Source organism: Hibiscus syriacus, unplaced genomic scaffold, assembly GCF_006381635.1.
Source record: "Hibiscus syriacus cultivar Baekdansim isolate YM2019G1 unplaced genomic scaffold, ASM638163v2 tig00112989_pilon, whole genome shotgun sequence".
Taxonomy (NCBI): domain Eukaryota; kingdom Viridiplantae; phylum Streptophyta; class Magnoliopsida; order Malvales; family Malvaceae; genus Hibiscus; species Hibiscus syriacus.
This window is the reverse complement of record NW_024063433.1, coordinates 194,021-217,720: the sequence shown is the minus strand read 5'-3', so window position 1 is coordinate 217,720 and position 23,700 is coordinate 194,021.

Sequence of the window (23,700 nt, the reverse complement as noted above, 5' to 3'; positions counted from 1 at the left end):
AAACTTATATGCCTCCTAATAAAAGGTAAATACCAATATTCACAATGCTAATTTATTCGACATATTAAATAAAATGAAGCTAGGCACAAAGTTATCCTATATTACTTAGTATATGTACATATGCGCATGCAAATGACCATTTAACATTAGTAATTAAATTATACATAATATTTACATGTTATCATGAAAATATGAAAAAACAACATAATGGCCTAAATGAATAAACACATAACTCTTAAGGCTAAAGTCATAAAATAGACAAAGTTCAAGTCATAGAACGCTAATAATTACATTTCATATACTAAAATCAAAATAAAATCACAAATGTATGCATGACTAAACTGTAATCCTCAAAAGAAGCACGTCAAACAAAAAAAATATCAAAGTAAGTGAATTCCAGGATTAAAATGAAACATGCAACAACATGAGGTTCAAATGTCTAAAACAGCAAAAAATTAAATAACTACTACTTGGGACTTAAATTAAATACGGGAAAAATATAGAGACACAATCAGAAACTCTAAAACCATGATTTAAGGATCAAAACGCAAGACTCTGAAAGTTTGAATGGCCCCTACAATGGATACCCACACGCAAAATGGACACCCCAGCTCCACTGAATGCTGCCGTTTCATTAAGCCAATATGCATATAATTTCAAGTTTTTAAAAAAACCTTAAATTCCTTTCCTATTTCCAGTCGCGACCCCCATATTCTTAAACAACACCTCTCACCCATCTCCTTCATTTACATCGACGTTCATCCTCCTCTCTCTCTCGATGAACTCTAAACTAAACCTCAAAAGAGAGAAAGCAAGCTCAAAGATTGGCCAAGAACTCCGACGATGCGACCCTGACAACCAAGGTAACGCTACCATTCCCTTTACACCATGTTACTTATGGAAACTCTATAAAATGAAAGGGGAAAATGAAAATCTCTTGAAATCTCTTGCTTTACTATGATTTTTGTCTTAGAAAAGTAACAGTGGGAAAGAATGATTCTGTTCGTCACTTCTTTTTTATTCGACTGTGTGGTCGATTTTAAGATTAGCCATTTTTTTTACAACATTGATGGATGATTTCTTTCTTTTACTATTTTTGAAATGATGCAAACACACACAAAGAAGAACTAGAAAACGAAAAGAAAGCAAAATCAGAATACCTTAAAATTCCTTGTATTTTATTGCTTTCTCTGGTTTGGAATTATGAGGATACACTGTTGTCTCTCTTTGTATTCTTTACAATGTGGAATTGTTGATGACTAATAGAGTTTTCGGCTGGTAGTCCCTAATTATTGCTTTCTTCGCTTCTGATGTGAAAAATCCCCTCTGACTCTCTCGATTCCAAATTTTTCTCTGTTCGTGTTCCCTCTCGTTTTTGCTCTGTGCCCTCTAGTTGTTTGATAGTGTTTTTCGTTTTTAGTGGTTAATTGCCCATTAAAAAACTGACCCCCTTTTTCTTTAACTCTTCCTAAAAACTGCTCTTCAAGTCGTGCCCCCCACTTACAAACTATTTTCTTCAGTTTTTACTCTCTTTTTCCATAACCGTTTGCCTCATTGCTTCTTATGTGGCTCCCAAAAAAAATCTGACTTGGTTATTCACTGGGTGTTACAAACTGTTATACTTATTTTAGTCCTGCAATCCACTTTGAATCTTGTATTGGACCTCGGACAAAAACGAGCATCTACAGCCAGCATTACAAACTCACAAAAAAGTATGATGCAGAAAATAGAGGATATGCTCATGAAGCAAGCTATCATTGGAAAAATTCATGAAAATTCTATACCTTTCAACCAGGAACCTATGAATCCTTTAGGTTTCACACCGGAACCGGTTTATCTTTATGTCATCACACCTGTACAAATCTATGCTCGCACTTTAACACTTCAAAAGACCAAACCTAATGAAAATCAACAAGTAGATCCTGCGTCTTCAAGCAAAAATCTGCTTATATCAGATGTGAAGATAGGGGAATTTAATGATGAGCATCTAATTCCATATTTAAATGAGCTGAATGAGAAAGAAAAAGCCAATGAAGAATTGACCATACAGATCAAGAGCTTAGAGGAAAGAATAAAATCCGTAGAAGTAACTTAATCATTTTATGGGTTTGACGCCAGCGAGTTGAGTTTAGTTCCAGACCTAATCCTCCCCATCAAGTTCAAAGTTCCTGAATTTGAAAGATATGATGGTACTACATGCCCTTCGTCCCACATTACCATGTTTTATCGCAGAATGACAGGTCATGTGAAAGATAAGAAATTGTTAATTCATTACTTTCAAGATAGTCTGGCAGGACCTACTTTAAAGTGGTATACTCAACTGACCAAATCCCACATTAGATCATGGAAGGATCTGGCAAAAGCATTTCTAGAGAAGTACCGCCATGTTTAAATATGGTCCCTGATAGATGGACTCTCCAAAATTTAGACAAAAAGAACAATGAAACGTTCAGACAATATGCTCAGAGATGGCGTGACACAGCAGCCCAAGTTCAGCCACCACTATCAGAGAAAAAAGCCACAGATCTGGTTATTTCTAGAGAACTCATTGAAAATGTCATGAAAAGTGGAAAATTGAATCAAGTGAGGGGTCTAGTTCTAAAAGACCCATGTACCGAAAAAGGAGAATGAAATTAACAATGCGAACACCTACAACAAGGATACCTCAAAAAGTGTTACGATAACCCAGCCAAGGGTTAAGAAGGAGGAAACAAACACTAATCAAACGGAATCCAGAGGATCTCGCAAGGAAAATGAAAGGCTTTCATTTACACCCTTACCATTACCATATGCTAAGATCTATGATTCGCTGTTAAAGGCAGATGTTATCCAGCCTTATCCTTTGATTCCCATGCAACCACCATTCTCTCCATGGTATGATGTGAAAGCACACTGTGTTTATCATGAGGGAATTACGGGTCACTCTATTGAAAACTGTTTGGCATTCAAAAGGGTGGTCCAAAATTTGATTAACACTGGAAAACTGGAATTCAATTCACCAGCTACGTCAAATCATCCGTTGCCAAATCATGGAGATAAAAGCGTGAACATAATTTAGGAAGATAATAGAAGGAAAGCAAAAACTGATGTTTCTGAAATTAAATCTCCCTTTGGTTGGATATTTCAACAACTCTCCCTATCTGGTATGATTCAGCAACAATTTAAACCAAAGCATAATGAATGTGAGAATTATTGTGAATATCATCAAGAAAAGGGACATGGAATTCAACTATGCCCTGAATTTCAGAATTTAGTGCAAAAACTGATGGATTACAAAGAGATAGAGTTCTTTGAAGAAGAACCAGGGAGAAAAGAAAATGACGTTTGCGCATCAGAAGATTCTAAACTTAAGCAGAGAACAAGTGATCCCGTGATTATCACTGTGAAATCATCTACAGTAAATCCTGCTCCAACAAAATCAAAAGTGGTTATCACAACTCCTTTACCATTTCCATATAAGGATACCCGCAGGGTACCTTGGAATTATACTACCAATGTTTCAATGGTAGGAGGATCTGTTTCTCTAGAAAAAGTAGAAGACTAAATACAGAGTGTGGATTCGACATCAGAATCAGTAAGTGGAGTCAGATTCTTTACAAGAAGTGGGAGGTGTTATTCTCCTGAAACATCAAATGCATCAGAACAGACAAAAGCAAAGGGAAAAGCTACAGTGATACCTTAAAAAGTATTTGATGATGAATCCCCGCCAACAGTCAATGAGCCCGTAACGAAGAAGCAAGCACAAGAATTCTTGAAATTTCTGAAACATAGCGAGTATAGTGTGGTTGAACAGCTACATAAACAACAAGCGCGAATTTCAATTCTTGATTTGTTGATGAATTCAGAAGTACACAGAAATGCCTTGATAAAAGTGCTTAATCAAACATTTATCCCTGAAGATATATCTCTCAACAAGCTTGACAGGATTGTGGGGCACATAGCTGCTGATAATTATATAACGTTCACTGATAATGAAATACCTGAAGGTGGAATGGGATCAGTGAAAGCTTTGAATATTACCACACATTGCCATGGCCATGTTTTGTCAGGAGTATTAATTGATAATGGATCTGCTCTTAACTTGATGCCTTTGGTCACACTTCAAAGGATGCCGGTGGATAAATCGCACATGAAGAGTTATTAGAATGTAGTACGAGCTTTTGATGGCACTCAAAAAGAGGTATTGGGGAAAATGGAAATACCATTTTTGATTGGACCAGTCATGTACAATATTGACTTTGTAGTAATGGATATCCACCCTACATATAATTGTCTATTGGGGAGACCGTGGATTCATTCTGCAGGAGCTGTTCCTTCTTCGCTGCATCAGAAATTGAAGTTTGTTGTTGATGGTCAACTGATATGTGTAGGAGTTGAGGAAGAAATCTTTGCTTCTGTAACAAGTGATGCTCCGTATATTGAAACCAATGATGATGCTCTCGAATGCTCTTTCCGAGCTTTGGAATTTTTCAATGCAACCTTTATTGCTGAGGGAAGAAAAATTCCACATCCCAGATTGTCTGATTGCACTAAAATAATTGTACGACAGACTTTAGGCATAGGAGCTAAAACTGGGAAAGGTTTGGGAAAGAATCTTCAAGGAAGCTTAGTTCCTGTAAGTATGAAGATGAAGAAAGATCATTTTGGGCTTGGATTTAAGCCTAATTTTCAGCAAAGGAACAAAGAAATGAAAAGAAGAGGTGAAAATAGAAAGGCAAGATTGAATGGAGAAGAAATTCCTTGGGAACGCATGTCTTTCCCTCATCTAAAGTCCACATTCAAATCCGGAGGAATGGTTAATATAGAACAACAGCTTGTTTATGCTCTTAAAGAAGAAAAGTTGAGAAAAGATCAAAACATGGTTGAGGAAGCTATGGGAGGATTATTTATCAACATGATCACAAATGACCACAAGACTGGCAAATACTTGGCGGGGATTCGCCCTTGTCTTCCTGGAGAAACACTCAACAATTGGACTGTTGAGGATCTCCCTGTAATTTTTAGTATTAACTCAGAATAATACTCAGAACCAACCTTTATGCTTTAGCCCAAGAAAAAAAGTTTTTGTTATCTTGTAAGGGCAGTTATGTTAAGTTCACTTAATATCAAATACAAGAAGTTTTCTTAAAATTCTCAAATGGCAATCATTCTTTATACCTTACATTTTTTACATTTTTACATTCATTATTTTTCATTCTTTATATTTATTTAATAAATTTACTATATCCTTTCGAAAATATATCCGACTTAAATTTGTAGGTATCACAATGTTAATAGCATGCTTATTCCTAAATTTAATCATGAGATAAATTTAGAGCGGCCCATATGTTTGGAAGAAATCAATGAGTGTAAGGATGAAATAGAATGTGATGTTCCTACCGAATTGTTAAGACTGGTAGAAAAAGAAGATAAAAAATTTTACCTCACAAAGAAGAGATTGAGACTATAAATCTGGGAACCAATGAAGAAATGAAAGAGGTGAAAATTGGTACTACTTTGTCAACCCAGTTAAAACGAGAATTGATAAATCTACTTCAAGAGTTCAAAGATATCTTCCCCTGGTCTTATCAAGATATGCCTGGTTTGAGTACATATATAGTGGTGCACAAACTTCCAATCAATCCAGAATATAAACATGTTCAACAAAAGCTCAGACGAATGAGGCCAGAAATGTTGTTGCAGATTAAAGAGGAAGTGATGAAGTAGATTAATGCAGGATTCCTACATGCAACTAAATATTCAGAATGGGTAGCCAACATAGTTCCAGTACCAAAGAAGAATGGGAAAGTTCGAATGTGTGTGGATTACAGAGATCTTAATAAAGCTAGTCCAAAAGATAGCTTTTCATTACCTCACAAAGACACATTGGTGGATAATACTGCAGGACATGCATGATTTTTCTTCATGGATGGCTTTTTAGGGTATAATCAGATAAAAATGGATACTGAGGACATGGAAAAAAACAACATTTGTAGCCATGTGGGGCACATTTTGTTATAAAGTAATGATTGAAAAATGCAGGGGTAACGTATCAGAGAGCAATGGTAACTCTGTTTCATGACATGATGCATAAAGAGATTGAAGTATATATGGATGACATGATTGCCAAGTCCCGAACTGAAGAAGAACATATTCAAAATCTAAGAAAGCTTTTCCAAAGATTGAGAAAGTATCAATTAAAGCTCAACCCCGCTAAATGCACTTTTGGGATTTGTAGTCGGCCAAAAAGGAATCGAGATTGATCCAGATAAAGTAAAAGCAATTCAAGATCTTCCACCACCCAATACAAAAAAAGAAGTTTGAGGCTTTTTGGGGAGATTAAATTATATATCTCGATTCATTTCTCAATTAACTGACAAATGTGATCCAGTGTTCAAGTTACTTCGAAAGAATAATCCCTAAGTCTGGAATGATGAATGTCAAGAAACTTTGGATATTATTAAGAAATATTTATCCAATGCCCCCATTTTAGTATCACCAGTGCCTGATAAACCGTTAATTCTCTACTTGACAGTCTTTGAAAATTCGATGGGATGTGTACTGGGACAACATGATGAGTCTGGAAGAAAAGAAAAAGCCATTTATTATCTGAGTAAGAAGTTTACTGATTGTGAAATTCGATACCCACCAATACAAAAATTATGTTGTGCCTTGGTGTGGGCTACTCGAAGACTCAGACAATACATGTTATATCAGACCACTTGGCTGATATCTAAACTTGATCCTCTAAAGTTCTTAATGGAATCACCAGCTTTGACAGGCAAAATAACTAGATGACAGATGTTATTATCCGAGTTTGATATTGTATATGTCAACCAAAATGCTATAAAAGGAAGTGTCATAGCTGATTTTCTGGTCAGTCGTGTATCAGATGATTATCAATCTCTGAGTTTTAATTTTCCAGATGAAGATCTGTTGTGCATATCCATGAATGAAGAAGTCATAACAAATGATGAATCTTGGAAGCTTTATTTTGATGGAGCATCCAACGCCTTGGGACGAGTCATTTTACAAGCAGATTAGAGTTCTTTTAAACCAATAACATGGCGGAATATGAAGCTTGTGTCATGGGATTGAAGGCAGCCATAAAAAGGAAAATTAAATTTCTCAAGATATATGGAGATTCATCGTTAGTGGTGTATCAACTACGAGGAGAATGGGAAACGAAAGATCCCAAATTGCTGGATTACCGAAATTTTACTCTCAAATTAGTTAAAGAATTTGAAAGAGTCACCTTTAATTATTTCCCTCGAGAGGAAAATCAAATGGCAGATGCTTTAGCTACATTAGCTGTTATGTTTCAGGCAAATAAAAAAATTGATATGATGCCGATCAAAATGCAAGTATATGAAATTACTGCACATTGCTACAGTGTGGAAGAAGAGGCAGATGGCAAACCATGGTATTATGATATCTTGCAATATATCAAGTATCAAAGTTATCCACAAAATGCATCTGAGATTGATAAAAGAACATTGAGAAGAAAAGTTGCTGGATACTTTCTTGATGGTGAGACTTTGTACAGAAGAAGAAATGATCAAATGCTATTGAGATGTGTAAATAATAGTGAAGCCAGAAGTATCATTGAGGAAGTACATAGTGGGATATGTGGAACACATGTAAATGGTCTTTCCATGGCTAGAAAAATAATGAGATATGAGTATTATTGGGCTACTATACATACAGACTTCATTGATTATGCAAGGAGATGTCATAAATGCTAGGTATATGCAGATAAGATTCATGCACCTCCATCGCCCTTACATGTAATGACTGCACCTTGTCCATTTTCTATGTGGGGAATAGACGTCATTGGGGCAATCACACCAAAAGCATCAAATGGACATTGTTTCATTCTAGTGGCAATCGACTATTTTACTAAGTGGGTTGAAGCTACTTCATATGCAAATATCAAGAGGTCTACAGTTTGCAAATTTATAAAGAAAGAAATAATCTGCCGATATGGGCTACCAGAGAGAATTATTACAGATAATGCTCTAAACTTGAACAACAAAATGATGACTGAACTTTGTGCACAATTTAAGATCAAGCATGCAAACTCAGTGACATATCACCCAAAGATGAATGGGGAAGTTGAAGCAGCAAATAAGAACATCAAGAGAATCATTACAAAGACTACTGAAACTTACAAAGATTGGCATGAGATGTTATCCTTTTCTTTATATGCATATCGAACTACTGTGCGAACATCTACTGGGGCAACGCCTTTTTCCTTAGTCTATGGGATGGAATAAGTTTTACCGATTGAAGTTGAGATCCCATCATTTCGAATCTTGCGAAAGGTAAAATTGGATGAGTCTGAATGGATCCAAGCTCGATTTGATCAATTGAACCTTATTGATGAGAAGAGATTGAAAGCTATTTGCCATGGGCAGATGTATCTGAAACGAATGATGAAGTCTCATGACAAGAAAGTACATCCAAGAGAATTCCAAGAGGGTGATCTAGTGGTGAAAAAGATCTTGGCTATACATAAATATTTCCGTGGGAAATGGATGTCTAATTGGGAAGGGCCCTACATTGTAAAAAAGGCCTTTTCTAGAGGAGCGTTGATCTTGGCAGAAATGGATGGAAGAGTTCTGAGAAACCCAATAAACTCAAATTATGTCAAGAAATATTATGCTTGAAGAAGAAAAAAATGAAAAAAAATAAAAAAAAAGGGAAAATATAAAAGGAGGGTCAAGATGAAAACCCGAAAAGAGCATCTTGCAACCAAAGGAAGGATTTGAGTTAAAAACCTAAAAAGGTGATTCAAATGCATGTTAATATTAGGCATCTGGCAATTAAACCCTCTTAAGAGTTTGATATTTTGGAAGAAACTTTACATCTACAAGCATTATGGCAACATTTGAGATCTTCCAGACATAAGCTTACCTCAGTGCTCTGAATTATATCAAGTTGATTAGTTTGGAAATACTTATGCTAATAATTTGTTGAGTCATTTGAATTTTTTTATCATTCCTATGTTTGCCATGTCTTTGAATACATTTCTATATATTTATTAATAGATTACAAGTTTATTTTTTCAAAATTCAATTTATTTTCGAATTCAATTTATTATTTTATATAAACATCTTGCAAATGGATTAACATAATTTTGAAATAAGAAAAAGATTTTGAATATCACTTTATGTTAATACTTTTAAGTGTATGGAATCCAAAGTAAGTCTTATCAACATTTGCAATCATTGTTGAAAAGCGAACAAGTTATTGTCATCATAAAGTCATTTAGAAGCAAGTAAAACAGAAAAGCAGAAAAGAAATTCTGAGCAAGGGACAGGGCACTTTGAGCAAATATTTCCAATCGAACAAAAAAGTATGAAGAATGAAAATGGTGAAGTAGTGATAGTTGAGCTGACTATACATAATTGCTTTGTTCATCATACAGTTGCATTTTATGGTGATTTGATGCTGGCACGCCAAAGCATCTCATTAGTATTCCCATTGAGTTTTGTTCTTAAGTGTCCTTGTAAAGCCATACCGAAACTCCAAACACTATGAAAGAGCTTTACTAATGAGGCATCTGTGCAGAAATCACAGGAAAGGATGAATGTGTTGTCAAATATTTTACGGACATCTATGCAGAAATCACAGGAAATGATGAATGTATTGTCAAATGTTTTACAAACCAGTAATTATGGTGTTGAATCAATGTTGCGATCATATGATGTTTCCATTTATTGATCCAAAATGAAGTTTGCCTTCTTTAACACCCAACTTTGAAGTGAGATATGATGAAGATTTTTTTTCCACAAAAGGGAAGCTGAAATTTTAACAACAATAAACTAGTGGAGCCAACTAAGATTGAATAGCAGATTATTGTTAAGTATCTCAACATGATATGGTCTGAATGGCTTTGTTTGAGATGTGGAGACATGAAAGGAATTAGGATGATTCTCCTTATAATGTGTTTCAAGAGTCCAATCAAACATATTGTTCTCTTACTTTATCTACTAAGTTTGGCATATCTACATCTCTCTTCAAAGATGATAGATTCTCTTTTTAAAAAAGAAAATTTAGTGGATGTCTACACAAGTGAAGAAAGACTGAATTAATCACTTTGAAATCAAATAAAGATGAACTTAACATTCATGCATCATATTTAGACATTTGCAAAATATGGGAATTTTCATTCATTTTATCCATTTTGAATATTTGACAAGAATTTCCAAGATTAGCAAAGATTTGAATCCATCACTCGATGGATTAACATTTCCAGGTAAAGTTCATAATAAGAAGAACTCATCTGAAGAAGGAAGAAGAACTTCTTAATGAGAAGAACTTGTTTAACCTTTTGTTCAAATTCATCACTCGATGTATCAGCATTGCCAGGTAGAGTTCATAATGAGAAGAACTCATCTGAAGAAGGAAGAAGAAGTTAATAATGAGAAGAATTTGTTCAACCTTTTGCATGACTCTATCACATAAGGAGATAGATCAGCATCAACTTTTCCAGAGAAAGTTCATAATTAGAAGAACTTATCTGAAAAGGAAGAAGAAGTTCATAATAAGAAGAACTTGTTCAACCTTTTGTATGACTCTATCACATAAAGAGATAGATCAGCATCAACATTTCTAGAAATGTTCATAATGAGTAGAACTCATCTGAAGAAGGAGAAGAAGTTCATAATGAGAAGAATTTGTTCAACCTTGCCTTAATTCATCACATATGAAGCCAAATTAACAAACCCTCTTTTGAAGATCAATATTTCCAGAAGAATTCATAATGAGAAGAACTCATATGAAGGAGAAGCAATTCATAATGAGAAGAGCTTGTTCAACCTGTTGATAGATCTTATCACAGAAGAAGATAGATTGTCATCCCCAATGGAAAAATGAAAGAGTTCATAATGAGAAGAACTAATCCTAAAGAAGAATTTATTCAACATTGCCATCATAATCAAGTGAAGTCAAATGGATAAAAAAATTATTATCTTTTCGTCTTTGCCCTATTCTTGTTAACACAATAATGAGCAAATAGGGGCAGCTGAAGATATTAATTTTTTTATTCATTTGTTATTATTATTATTAAAATTATTATTATTATATTATTTATACTTTTATTTATTATTATTATTATTATTATTATTATTATTAAAATATTATTATTACATTTCATGCCCAAACAGACTGCCCAAACCTAATAAAAAACCCTAAACCTGGTTAAGGTTTATATCTCAACCAACCGCCACCTTGTTTATTAACCGCTGGGTGTAACTTAGATCCAACGGTCCAGATTTCACCAGCAGTAACCTTAGGGTTCACCAACCCTAGGGAGATTTCAACCGCCATGTTCCTCCAACTACTCCGTTGTTTCACCTTCAACCACTCCGCCATTATGTTCCTCATCCAGTTGCTGCCACGATGACCATCGCCACACCAAAGACTCCAAAAGATATGAAGACAGTCACACACATCGCGATCTATGGTGAGTCACCATCATAGATACGGTGACTCACCATAGATCCACCATCATTGGGGCTTATAAAAGCCTTTGAACCTGCGATGATAAAAATGGGAGGAAAAAAAAGAAAAGAGTAACCAACAGCAACACCAGCAAGCAATAAAACCAAAGAAAAGAAAAGAGAAGAAAGAGAACTTACCCTTGAAGCCTCAATTATCGCCGAAAGCACCAAACGTCGCCGGAGAACAAAAATACCGAAGGTATTTTCTTAGATCTACTCTGATTATGAGATTTTTAAGGGAAATAAGACTAGTTTTGGCTTTGGGGTGTTTAGAGCTTGTTACGGGGTATTTTGGGATTTTCGGCCACCGGAGACGGTGGCTTGCGGTAGTGATCGGAGCTGCAGAACGGTGGCCGGCGCTTGTCGGACTTCCTCCGGCTGGAGGAATTTAGAGAGATGCGAGAGAGTTTTTAAACTCTCTCAGTTAGAGAGAGAAGAGGGAAAGAAGAGAATGAGAGAAATGACTAAGGGCCGAGCATTTTAGGGTTTAAAATACCCCTTTCCAAACGACGTCGTTTTGGGGAGGGGTATATGCGTAATATTAAACGGGTAAATTATACCCGCTGCCATCCCATGTCTATAAAATTTTATTTTAGTCACTGAATTAAACTTGTGATCCTTCTGATTCGGTATTCAAATTTTATTTACATTATAATTTAGTCATTAACATAATTATATATATTTTAGGTAAAATAACAGATTTAGTCCTCATAATTTTAATAATTAATATTTTAATCTAAATAGCATATTTTAATTTATTTTAATTTAATATTCGAATTTAATATAAGTTCATTTTAGTCACTAAATTAATAATAAGGTAAAATAACAAATTTAGCCATGTAATTTTATTAATTTATGCTTTAATCATTATTAATTTATTATGGTTAAATTATATTAATAATACTTATATTTAATAATTTAAAATTAGGATTATTAATTTAAATATTTTATAATCTTATAATTTTTAATCACTAACTAATATTTTATTACTATTATTAGATTAAAAAATATCTCAAAATCATAGAATTTCAAAAGCAAATATATGTAGGTCCAATATTGTTATTATGTCGGTAAGCTTCATAATTTTAATTAATTAATTAAAGTATCATTAAAGCCACTAGTTATATTTTATAAATAATAATTAAGCAAAAAGAAAAAAATGGGTCTTATTCCTTTGAATATATTTGTATGATATAAATTGAATTGTTAAACAATACAAGTTAGGTCCTTTGCCCATTACAAAATCAAAGTTAGGTAGTTAATATATTATATATGATATTAAACAAACTGATAATGCATGCACCTTACCGCATGTGATAAAAAGAAATTTGTGATGTTGCATGTTTGTGTATACACCGATAATATTTTATATATGATATTAAACAATATTTCAAAATATCTACTTTAATATTTTAGATATAATATTTAATTATTATTTTATTTTTATTTCATTTTAGTCATATTAACATATATATTTAATTAAATAATAATATTTATTGATTTTTAAATATAAAGAAATGGGCTGTCTTAAAGCACCTAGAAGTCCTTTTCTGATATTCTTAAGTAAATAAATATCCTATTTTTATAAATTATATATTAATTTATTTTAATTATTTTTAGAGAAATGTTTTATTAATATTTATTTATTTTTTAATATTAAGAAATGAGCTGTCTTAAAGCACCTAGAAGTCCTTTTCTGATATTTCTAAGTAAATAAATATCTTATTTATAAAAATAAAGATATATATATTAATATATTTTCTTAAAATTATATTAATAAATTTGAAATAACATGATTATAAATTAAATATATTTTTAAATTTCCAATAATAGAGATAATTTATACTTAATGATTGTCAATTTTGGGTGTTATAGGGGTGCTAATCCTTCTCTAAATGTAACCGACCACGAATCCCTTATTTACTAAATTTTTTGGTTATATGCAGATCAGTTTATCTTTTAAATTATGTTTTCTTAAAAACTATTTTAAAAGATTATTTTTAGGTATTTGACCTACCTAACTCAAAAGGGTCAATGGCGACTCCCAAATTTTTTTAAATCAAAATCATTTATTTATTCATTTTACTTTTCCCGCCAAGTAAAAATTTGTGCCCGGGCGAAAACCGGTTACGACAAGTCTCGTTCAATGTGTTCCAAAGAAGGGAGGCATAATTGTGGTAATGAGTGAGGACAATGAGTTGATACCTACACGCACGGTCACCGGGTGGCGGATTTGCATGGACTACTGCAAGCTCAACAAGGCCACCAAGAAGGATCACTTCCCTTTGCCGTTCATCGATCAAATGCTGGATCGACTTGCTGGCAAGGTATTTTATTGTTTCTTAGACGGATACTCGGGGTATAATCAGATTGTCATCGCACCGGAGGACCAAGAGAAGACCACATTCACTTGTCCCTATGGCATATATGCTTTTCGAAGAATGCCTTTTGGACTCTGTAATGCCCCTGTAACGTTTCAGCGCTGCATGCAAGCCATATTTTCAGATATGGTTGAGGACTTTCTGGAAATTTTTATGGATGATTTTTCTGTTTTTGGAGATGATTTTCAAAAATGTCTCAGCAATTTGGCGAAGGTACTAAAGCAATGCGAGGAGGCCGATCTCATGTTGAACTGGGAAAATGTCACTTCATGGTAACCGAGGGCATTGTTCTTGGCCATAAAATTTCTGCAAAGGGAATTGAGGTGGACAAAGCAAAGATCGAGGTGATCGAGAAGTTACCCCCACCAAATTCTGTCAAGGGCATTCAGAGTTTCCTTGGACATGCTGGATTTTATCGGAGATTCATCAAGGACTTCTCCACAATATCCAAGCCCTTGTGCACCCTACTGCAACAGAACCAGTCGTTCGTGTTCGATCAGAAATGCCATGGTGCATTCAAAGAGCTGAAGCAAAGACTTATCTCTACACCAATCATGGTTTCCCAGATTGGATGGCACCGTTAGAATTGATGTGTGATGCAAGTGATTTTACCGTGGGAGCTGTACTTGGGCAATGTAGAGGTAAAATTTTTCATGTTATATATTATGCTAGTTGTACCTTGAATGAGGCACAATTGAACTGTACTACCATTTAGAAAGAATTACTTGCCGTGGTATTTACATTTGACAAGTTTAGGCCATACTTGATAGGCACCAAAGTCATTGTTCACACTGATCACTCAGCTATAAAATATTTAGTGAACAAGAAAGATGCCAAGCCTAGACTTATTAGGTGCATATTACTATTGCAGGAATTTGACTTAGAGGTAATAGATAGAAAAGGTACTGAGAACCAGTTGCAGATCATTTATCTAGGCTAGAGAACATTTCAGAATGTTATGACATTTTCGATATTAAAGAAGAATTCCCTGATGAGAAAATTTTATATGCCACGGCAATTCCGTGGTACGCTGACCTTGTCAATTTTCTTGTTAGTTGTGTTTTTTCCTTATGAACTAAACAGCCAGGGCAAGAATAAGTTTATGCATGATGCCAAGTTCTATTTTTGGGACAAGCCGTACTTGTTCAAGCAATGTGCCGATCAAATGATTCGACGGTGTGTCCCTGAAAATGAGCAACGCGATATCTTATATCATTGCTACACCGCAACCTGTGGAGGGCATTTTGGAGGTGCGAGGACTGCTGCAAAGGTGCTCCAATCAGACTTCTATTGGCCATCACTATTTAAGGATGCCCACGCATTTTGTAAAGCGTGCGACTGATGCCAGCGCACTGGAAACATTTCCAGACGAAATGAAATGCCGCTGTAAAATATTTTGAAGATAGAACTCTTTGATGTTTGGGGCATTGATTTCATGGGACCGTTCCCATCTTCTTTTGGAGACTTATACATTTTGCTTGCTATGGATTACGTCTCAAATTGGGTTGAAGCGATCGCCACACCGAGGAATGACTCTAAGACGGTGCTCAAGTTCCTTCACAAGAATATCTTTACTCGATTTGGAGTACTGAGAGCCATCATCAGTGACGAGGGCACCCACTTTGATAACAAGCTAATTGCCAAGGCATTACAGAAATATAGAGTGCTACATAAAATTTCCAAGGCATATCACCCACAAACAAATGGGCAAGCTGAAGTGTCCAACCGTGAAGTCAAGCAGATTCTCGAGAAGGTGGTGAACCTTCGAAGGAAAGACTGGTCCCCAAAACTCGATGAAGCACTCTGGGCATACCGGACGACATTTAAAACACCTTTGGGAATGTCGCCCTTCAAGATGGTATATGGAAAAGCCTGCCACCTGCTAGTGGAGCTAGAACACAAGGCATACTGGGCAATCAAGAAGCTAAACTTTGATGCGCAACTAGCTGGGGAGAAACGATTGCTCGATCTGAACGAAATGAAAGAGTTTCGAGCGCAAGCATATGAAAATGCCAAGCTCTACAAGGAAAAAACCAAGAAGTGGCATGACAAAATACTTTTTCCATGACATTTTCATGTGGGCCAGAAAGTGTTGCTGTTTAACTCTAGGCTCAAACTCTTCCCGGGAAAATTAAAGTCATGTTGGTCGGGACCATTCGAAGTCCACCATGTTTACCCGTACGGCGCTGTTGATATCAAAAACATGGACGATGGGTCCATATTTAAAGTCAATAGACAGCGCCTGAAGGCTTACCAAGGAGGCTTACCAAGGAGTCTCACCATTGCGTAACAAGATTGTACTTCTCTTGCATGAAGTTGATATTGGCCCAGTATTTTAAGGATGTCGTGACATTTTAGTTTTACTCATGTGCATAAATAAATGTTTATTTTGTTATTGTTTTTATTCAGTTTCCTTTTAATTGGCTATTTTATTTTTCTTTGCAAGATTAGGGTCCATCCAAATTTCAACCGTACCAGCATCAGATTCTGAACACTCCAGCCCCACACAATTTCAAAAGAGCACACGTCGCACGACCGCCGCACTACCACAAGCATGAAGTCAAGGTATCTTGCATTGCATTGAATTTCATAACATGTAGTTTAGATTTTCCTTAGTTTTAATTTAGCATTGAGGACAATGTTTCTCTCAAGTTTGGGGGAGGTATGGTTCTTAAATCATTGCATGATAGTATTAGTAGAATGAATATGCCATGACATTAGTAAGTTGTTGAATTGGTTTTCTGGAATAAATTAATGATGCCCGATGATGATGAACTCTTGATGGCTAGGATTGAATGTACATGACTGTTGATGATGATAGAACCAACTCTAGGACTTGCTTCTTTGAAACCTTTGAATACACGATTGTATGTTTTTCATGCTTAAGGAACTTGAATTTTTTTTATAAGAGAACTCTTGCATGTCTTGGCATAAACGATGAAAACCCCACTTTGTAAAAAAAGAAAAGAAAAGAAAAAGAAAAAATGAAGTTGTGAATAAATGCTTCGGCATATCTGTAGAGGGACATTCTGCTATGCCATGGCATTTCTGGAAAATACAAATAAATAAATGGCAGCTATGGTATATGAGTGAATGAAAGTAGTCACGGAATGACTCTACCTGACTAGCTCGGGGGTGGAAGGTATGCTCCCTTTCACCTAGAGTGTGGGATGGTAGGTGTGATGGGCTGACTCCCCTCGTAGCAGTGCTAAAAAAAGGAAAAGAAAACAATATGGGAGTAAAAATTGTAAATGTCGTGGCAAAACAAGAAAGCTTGCGTAGAAAATTTTTAGGTTTGTTAAGCATGGACTGGATACAAATACGCACACACCCACACAAAGAATCTTGCCCTAGGGGACAATACTTGATTTCTCAAACCAGTCTAGCATGTTGAAGCCAAATGTTCTGAGGGCTGAAATTCTATCCCATATAACTATTCTGCTTCTGAACCTGCCATGGTATTTTTATTTTGCTTAATACTATCCATTGCTTGAGGACAAGTAATAGCTTAAGTTTGGGGGTGTGATAAATCCGTAAAAAGGTCATATTTGGGACCTATTTCACTTAAGTTATTGACTGCCTAAGAGATCATAGAGGATCATATAGATGCATTTAGGAGCATATAGTTATGTGGTGAAATTTCGTTTATCGCGGTATTTTATTTTGTAATCAGTGATGCGTTATGGGGAAGGTGTTTTGTTTAATGATATGCAGGATTTGGGAGCAAAGATAAGCAAAAGGGAATTGCCATGACATGATGGGACTACTGAGAAAAATGCGTTACTGCGACATCTCGGACGGTATTTCTGGGCAGAAAAAAGTCAGAATATATTTTTAGTAAGAGCCAACTGTCGTGGCATAAAAAGTGATTTTTGCAATCAGTATTAAAGGAGGGGCCAATTACCATTTTGCACTGACTCTCACATAAAAGGAATGAACTTTAGGGTACTAGTGTAATTTTAACACAAAACCCTAGGTTCATTCTCCCCTATAAATAAGAGATGAAGCCTGACTTTTTGAGAGACTTTGAGATTTTTAGACAGCGTCCAAGAGCCTAAAAATTCGGAGAAAAAGTTCTCTCTTTTTTTCGTCAATCATTTTTATCGTGGTATTCCTCCGCTGACAAGCTAGAGGGAGTGGCGTTCTAGACGTCCGAGAGGAGCTAGATCGCTGGGACAGTTCGTGGTGGCCAAGGGAAGCTCTAGCAGTGCACGTCGAAGGCTTTTCCTTCTTCCCTTTGCTCTTTGCTTTCGTTATTTATTATTTGGGTTGTAAGGATTGGATTAACTTGCTTTGTGCTTGCTTATTTCGAACCCACCAATAACTAATCCTATTTGGTGGGAGTTTATTTTGGATATTTAAGATTTGCTTTAATGAATGATTGTTTTTCTATGTTATAATCTGTTTTAATTATGAATTTTAATGCCTTAAGGTTGTAGGAGCTTGAGAGTAGCCATTCCTTAGGTGATTACTTAGTGTTCGAGAGAATGCCTAAATAACATATCCTTAGTATTCGAGAGAAACTAGGGAGAAACTACATAGTCAAGGGGTTCTAGATAGTAACTAGGCCTAATCCACCTTAGAGATAAGGCTAGGATTTCAATTGACTAAAAGGAGTTGTGCATGAGCGATAGGTTAGATGTTAATATTGCCGCAAAAAGGTATTGCCGAGACATATCCTGTTATCTGGACCAATAGGATCCCTGCAGTAGCTAACGTCAATCGGTTTTACCAAGGCATCTTCAATCTGTCGAGTCCCTTAACTAGAGATAGCATAGGGCGCCCTTAGTAAACTCTGTCGGGCAGATAAGGCATAGAAGTAAGATCATTCTGAGAAGTAGACTTAGATTTTCCTAAGTAACTCCTATCATTCATTCCCATAGTAGCTTGTCGTGTGAGGAGTTTAAAGTTCTTATAAGCAAATCTAGTATTTACAGTTTATTTTGCCTTTACATTTTCATTTGTTTGCACTCAGCATAATTTAATTTTCATATCATATCCATTTGCTACCATATTACCATTAGACAATTTCCACAATATCCATTCATTTTGCCACAGCATTTTAATTTGCAAATACCATCACTAACTTTACTTAGGTGACAAAGTAAAGTGTTGTGACAAACTTATTTGATTTCCCCCAATCCTGTGGAGAACGATACTCACTCATCACTTTATTACTTGTTCGATTGTGTATATTTGCACATATTTCCGCACCATATATAGTACTCACAAATAGTGAACATTTATTTTACCAATATACTTACCATTATTCCATTAGCTCGTAAGCTTATTTTATCAATATACTTACCATTTATCCCATAAGCTCGTAAGCTTATTTTACCATTACTCCATAAGCTCTTAAGCTTATTTTACTAATATACTTACCATTTATCACATAAGCTCGTAAGCTTATTTTACCATTACTCCCTAAGCTCGTAAGCTTATTTTACAATATACTTGCCATTTATCCCATAAGCTCGTAAGTTTATTTGCATGCTTACCATTTATTAACCAATAAATCACAAACCATAGATAATAGCCCACTATTAAACCTGATGACCCTGGGTATTCGAGTAAAATACCTGCACCATAGTGCTAAACCTGCACTAAGCTTACGCTATAGTGCTAATCTGGATATGACACATAAGGTCGTGCCCACCACTACACTAGGTTTACACTCTAGTGCTAATCTGGACATGATACATAAGGTTGTATCCACATTTCCGCACTTAGTACCCTTACACACTATAGTGCTATTATGAACCCGCAGCTGCTATACTCTATGGCATGCCAACTATACCATGTCCCTCAATGACTTACTTGGGCATATAGTCTATTTTATTCGATCCATTCTTGGTAAACATTGGGCAGTTCATACCCGAAATAACATTCATGGTAAAATATCACATTATTCATGATCAATTCACTATAATTTCACACTATGACATATCAATGTCATATCGAAGTTATAAAAATGACATAATATCATGCTGATATAAACAAGGTCGACTTATCGCAAGTCTTCCTATGATGTATAAAACATCCACGTACATGATGTATAAAACATCTATGTACAATATCATGCATGTATTGTACTCACCTTGACACTTTATATTTCCAAGATATGTGCCTCATTATGATCCACAATAAACCCTTTTTTTATTTGACTTGCTTCAATCACAAATCAATCGCAATCTGTATAAATCACAAATTCATAATGATATATATGTTAGTATTGTACTAACATAAACACATCTCATAACAACTCCATAATATACTTGAAACTCGTTTTCTACAAATTATTTAACACTTAATAATTCTTTTTAACATTGGCACCCACTTTTCCAATTTACATAAAATGGCCCTTTACCATTTTATCACTTAGAATCTTAATACCAAAAATTCCAGAATTGAATTTATTATCATTCAAATGCTTTTACAAAAGCATAATTACATTTAAGTACCCCAACTATGCGAATATTGTACTTAAATCACCAATCTTTTCAAAGTTCCAAAATAGTCATATTTCACATCTAAACACTCATTTAAATTTCAAAATAGCATTTTCCAGTATATTACATCAACTACTAAACCTTTATATAACCATTCACAATTTTTTTCAAAATTGTCGAATTGGTCCCCCAACTTTTCAAAAATTACAAAATAATTCCCAAATTTTTCTAAAGCTTGCAGAATATTTACTACATCATTTCCATACCTTATATAATTTTTCTATAATTTTTCTCACTCAAATACATCACCGAATTCTTTATCCTTTATAACATTGTTTTCATGATTTTGCTCGATTTTGATCGATTCAAGCATTAAATCAACTTTCAATCAACCTTTTAACATCTCTACAATCAAATCCCTAATCAACTCTCATCAGAACACAAAGTTCTCCAACTTATAATTTAGCCGAATTTTATATAATTATTTCTAGGAAGATTGAACATGTTTTAACTATCAATCAAGCTTGAATATGAATTTACAACCTCAAAAACATCAAGATTCATCTTCAATTTCATGATCCTTTATATGAACACAAACTGTAGAATTTGGGATCTTTTAATTCCAGCAAGAATAGAAAGAAATACTGGTACCAAATGATAGCGTTTTTCTCGTAGATCACTTTCATATTTCACGGCATAAATCGAATTCTAAAGGAATTGACTCGAAAATGGAAAACAAATATTTTTCCCTTACCTTGGTATAACTCACGTCCATGGAGAGATGATAAAAACTTTGGCATGAAATTTCATATATTTTTCGTGCTTATCATCCTTTAATTAATCATTTAATGGATGTTAAATTCATTAAATTGAGAAAATACCAATATACCCTTAATGAAACTTCATAATTACCATAAAACCTAGATTCTTATCCTTATCATCATCCAAATCATGCCACCTGAACCTTATCCTCATCCATAAGTCAAATATGAACAAATATTTTCCTACTTTACCATTTTTGCCCTTGCAATTTCCAAAACTTACAATCCTACCACTTTAATCCAACCGTCTAAATTAAACATAAAATTAAATCTTAAAATCCAAATATTAATATTTTCTAACATTTAAAAATGTGAAAATAATATATATTTTCTTTTATTTTCGAAGCCAATGGTAACTTTTAAAATTACTATTTAGTCCCTAAACTTTTTCAAAGTTTATACTTTGATCATCAAACTTTAAAATTTTATATTTTGGTCCCTAACCAAATCCATTTATGGAATAACATTCTTTTTGGAAAAATTACCACTTAATTCCTTAAACTTTTCCCAATTTTCTTTAACCATCAAACTTTCAAAATTTTCATTTTGGTCATTATCTAAATTTTTGGGGTATTACTTCTCTTGCTTGTCATTTTTTCATAGGATAAACATTTTTTTAATTTAATTTTGATTCTACCATCTTTATCTAAAATTTAAATTGATATTTGAAAAAAAGTTTGAATGAAATATTAAGTTTAAAAATGACTTTGAAGAGAAAAATTATTAGCTCGATTGAGTTTAAATATTCAAGGGTCGAATATGACTCAATTTGTTGTTTGATTTATGATATTTATATATTATGTAAGAATTACTAGCTTGGTTTGGTTTAAATATTCAAGAGTCGGCTATTTATGTGACGATTAAAAAATGCGATATAAATGAATTCTTATTTATTGCAAATTTTAAAAATAAATTGAATTGCCTTAGGTGACCAAAATGAAACAAAAAAATAAGTTTAGTTTTTGAGAAAAAAATAGTTTTGCGACCAAAACAGAATCGTTAAAATAGTTAAGTGGCTAAATATGTAATTTACTCTTGTTATTTTTAACGGATTTAAAGGTTTTGAGCAAACAAGGTAACTATTTAAATTTCAAGGACAAAATGTCTCGAAAATTACTTTAGGATGCAACTCAGTACAAATACCATGTTTTATGAGACAATAATGCATTTAAGCCAAAAAAGATTATAGAAAATAATGTAATTAATATTTTATTAAATAATTTACTTTTAGATTTTTAACTAATTTATAATTATAAGATGAATCCTTTAAAATTTTAAACTTTTATAAATTAAATTTATGATGCTCATCGTTAGTGGTACTCATCGATACTCGTCGAGTGTCGTAGAATTTTCCTATTTCAAATGTCCTCATTTTTTTATGTTTTATTTAATTTTAAAATATATTATTTAATCTATATTTTACTTCTATTTTCTCCGTGTTTTATAACTTAGTGTAATTATATATAAAGTGTTTATTGTTATGCTATATAAAAGATATAATAGGTATTTAATATGTATTCAAAAATTAAAAGTAAAATAAAAATAAAGGTAAACAATCATACTACTAACTATTAATTAAAAATTAATATCAAATAAAAATATAATTAAATTTTGTAAATTTAAGTTTAGATTTTTTGTAATGAGGTATGGGTTTTAAGATATTTAACGTTAGTGTAATGGTTGTTATTTTATTTATTAAAATGAATTTATTTTATATTTTTATTAAAAATTATCACTCTAACGTTAAAATACTAAAACTCACATCTCAATTGTTTTATTGAATCCTAACAAACAATGGAATATGCACGAACTAAATTACTTCAATTATTGGAGGGATGGTTGATATCTCTAAAGGTCTCGAGTTTGAGCATCATTGACGGTAGGGTATTTGAGTGTTCATTGTCAAATGAATGAGAATTATTAGAAAAATACTATCACTTATAAATATCCTTTTTAAATTGTTTTTATAGCATCAATAAATAAAAATAATTTACTTAAAAACTAAAAAAAATATTTTAAAGTTATAATTTTATTAATAATTTTATAAAAAAATATTTTAATTTTTTTATTAAAATTTCAACTAATAAGGTATTGTAATGTCATAACTTCAATAACTGTTAGTATATATCAAATACAATTTAAAATTTTATATATTTATAACTTTTTATTTAAAGACTTATTTGATATTAGATTCAAATTAAGATCTTACTTAATTTTTGCTATAACTATGAGAGTTTATTTGGTATTTAAACCTTTACCATTTAATGTAATTTTAAGAGTTTATTTGATGATGACTTTTAATAATTCATTTGATTCAAAGTTGAAATTAGAGGTTTACCTGATGTTTCGGTACAATTATGAGGGTCTATTTTGCATTTAAGCCAAAACTAAACTAATACTTGCCTGTGCGCCGAGCAGACACTGGCAAGCGCGTGGTATTACCCATCGCTCTTAATCCCCAAAAGTATTTGAAGGAAAAAAACACAAAGATAAAGTATACAAATGATTCTAGATTATAAGGTATTATTTTATTTAATCCTCTGATTATTAAAAGTTATAA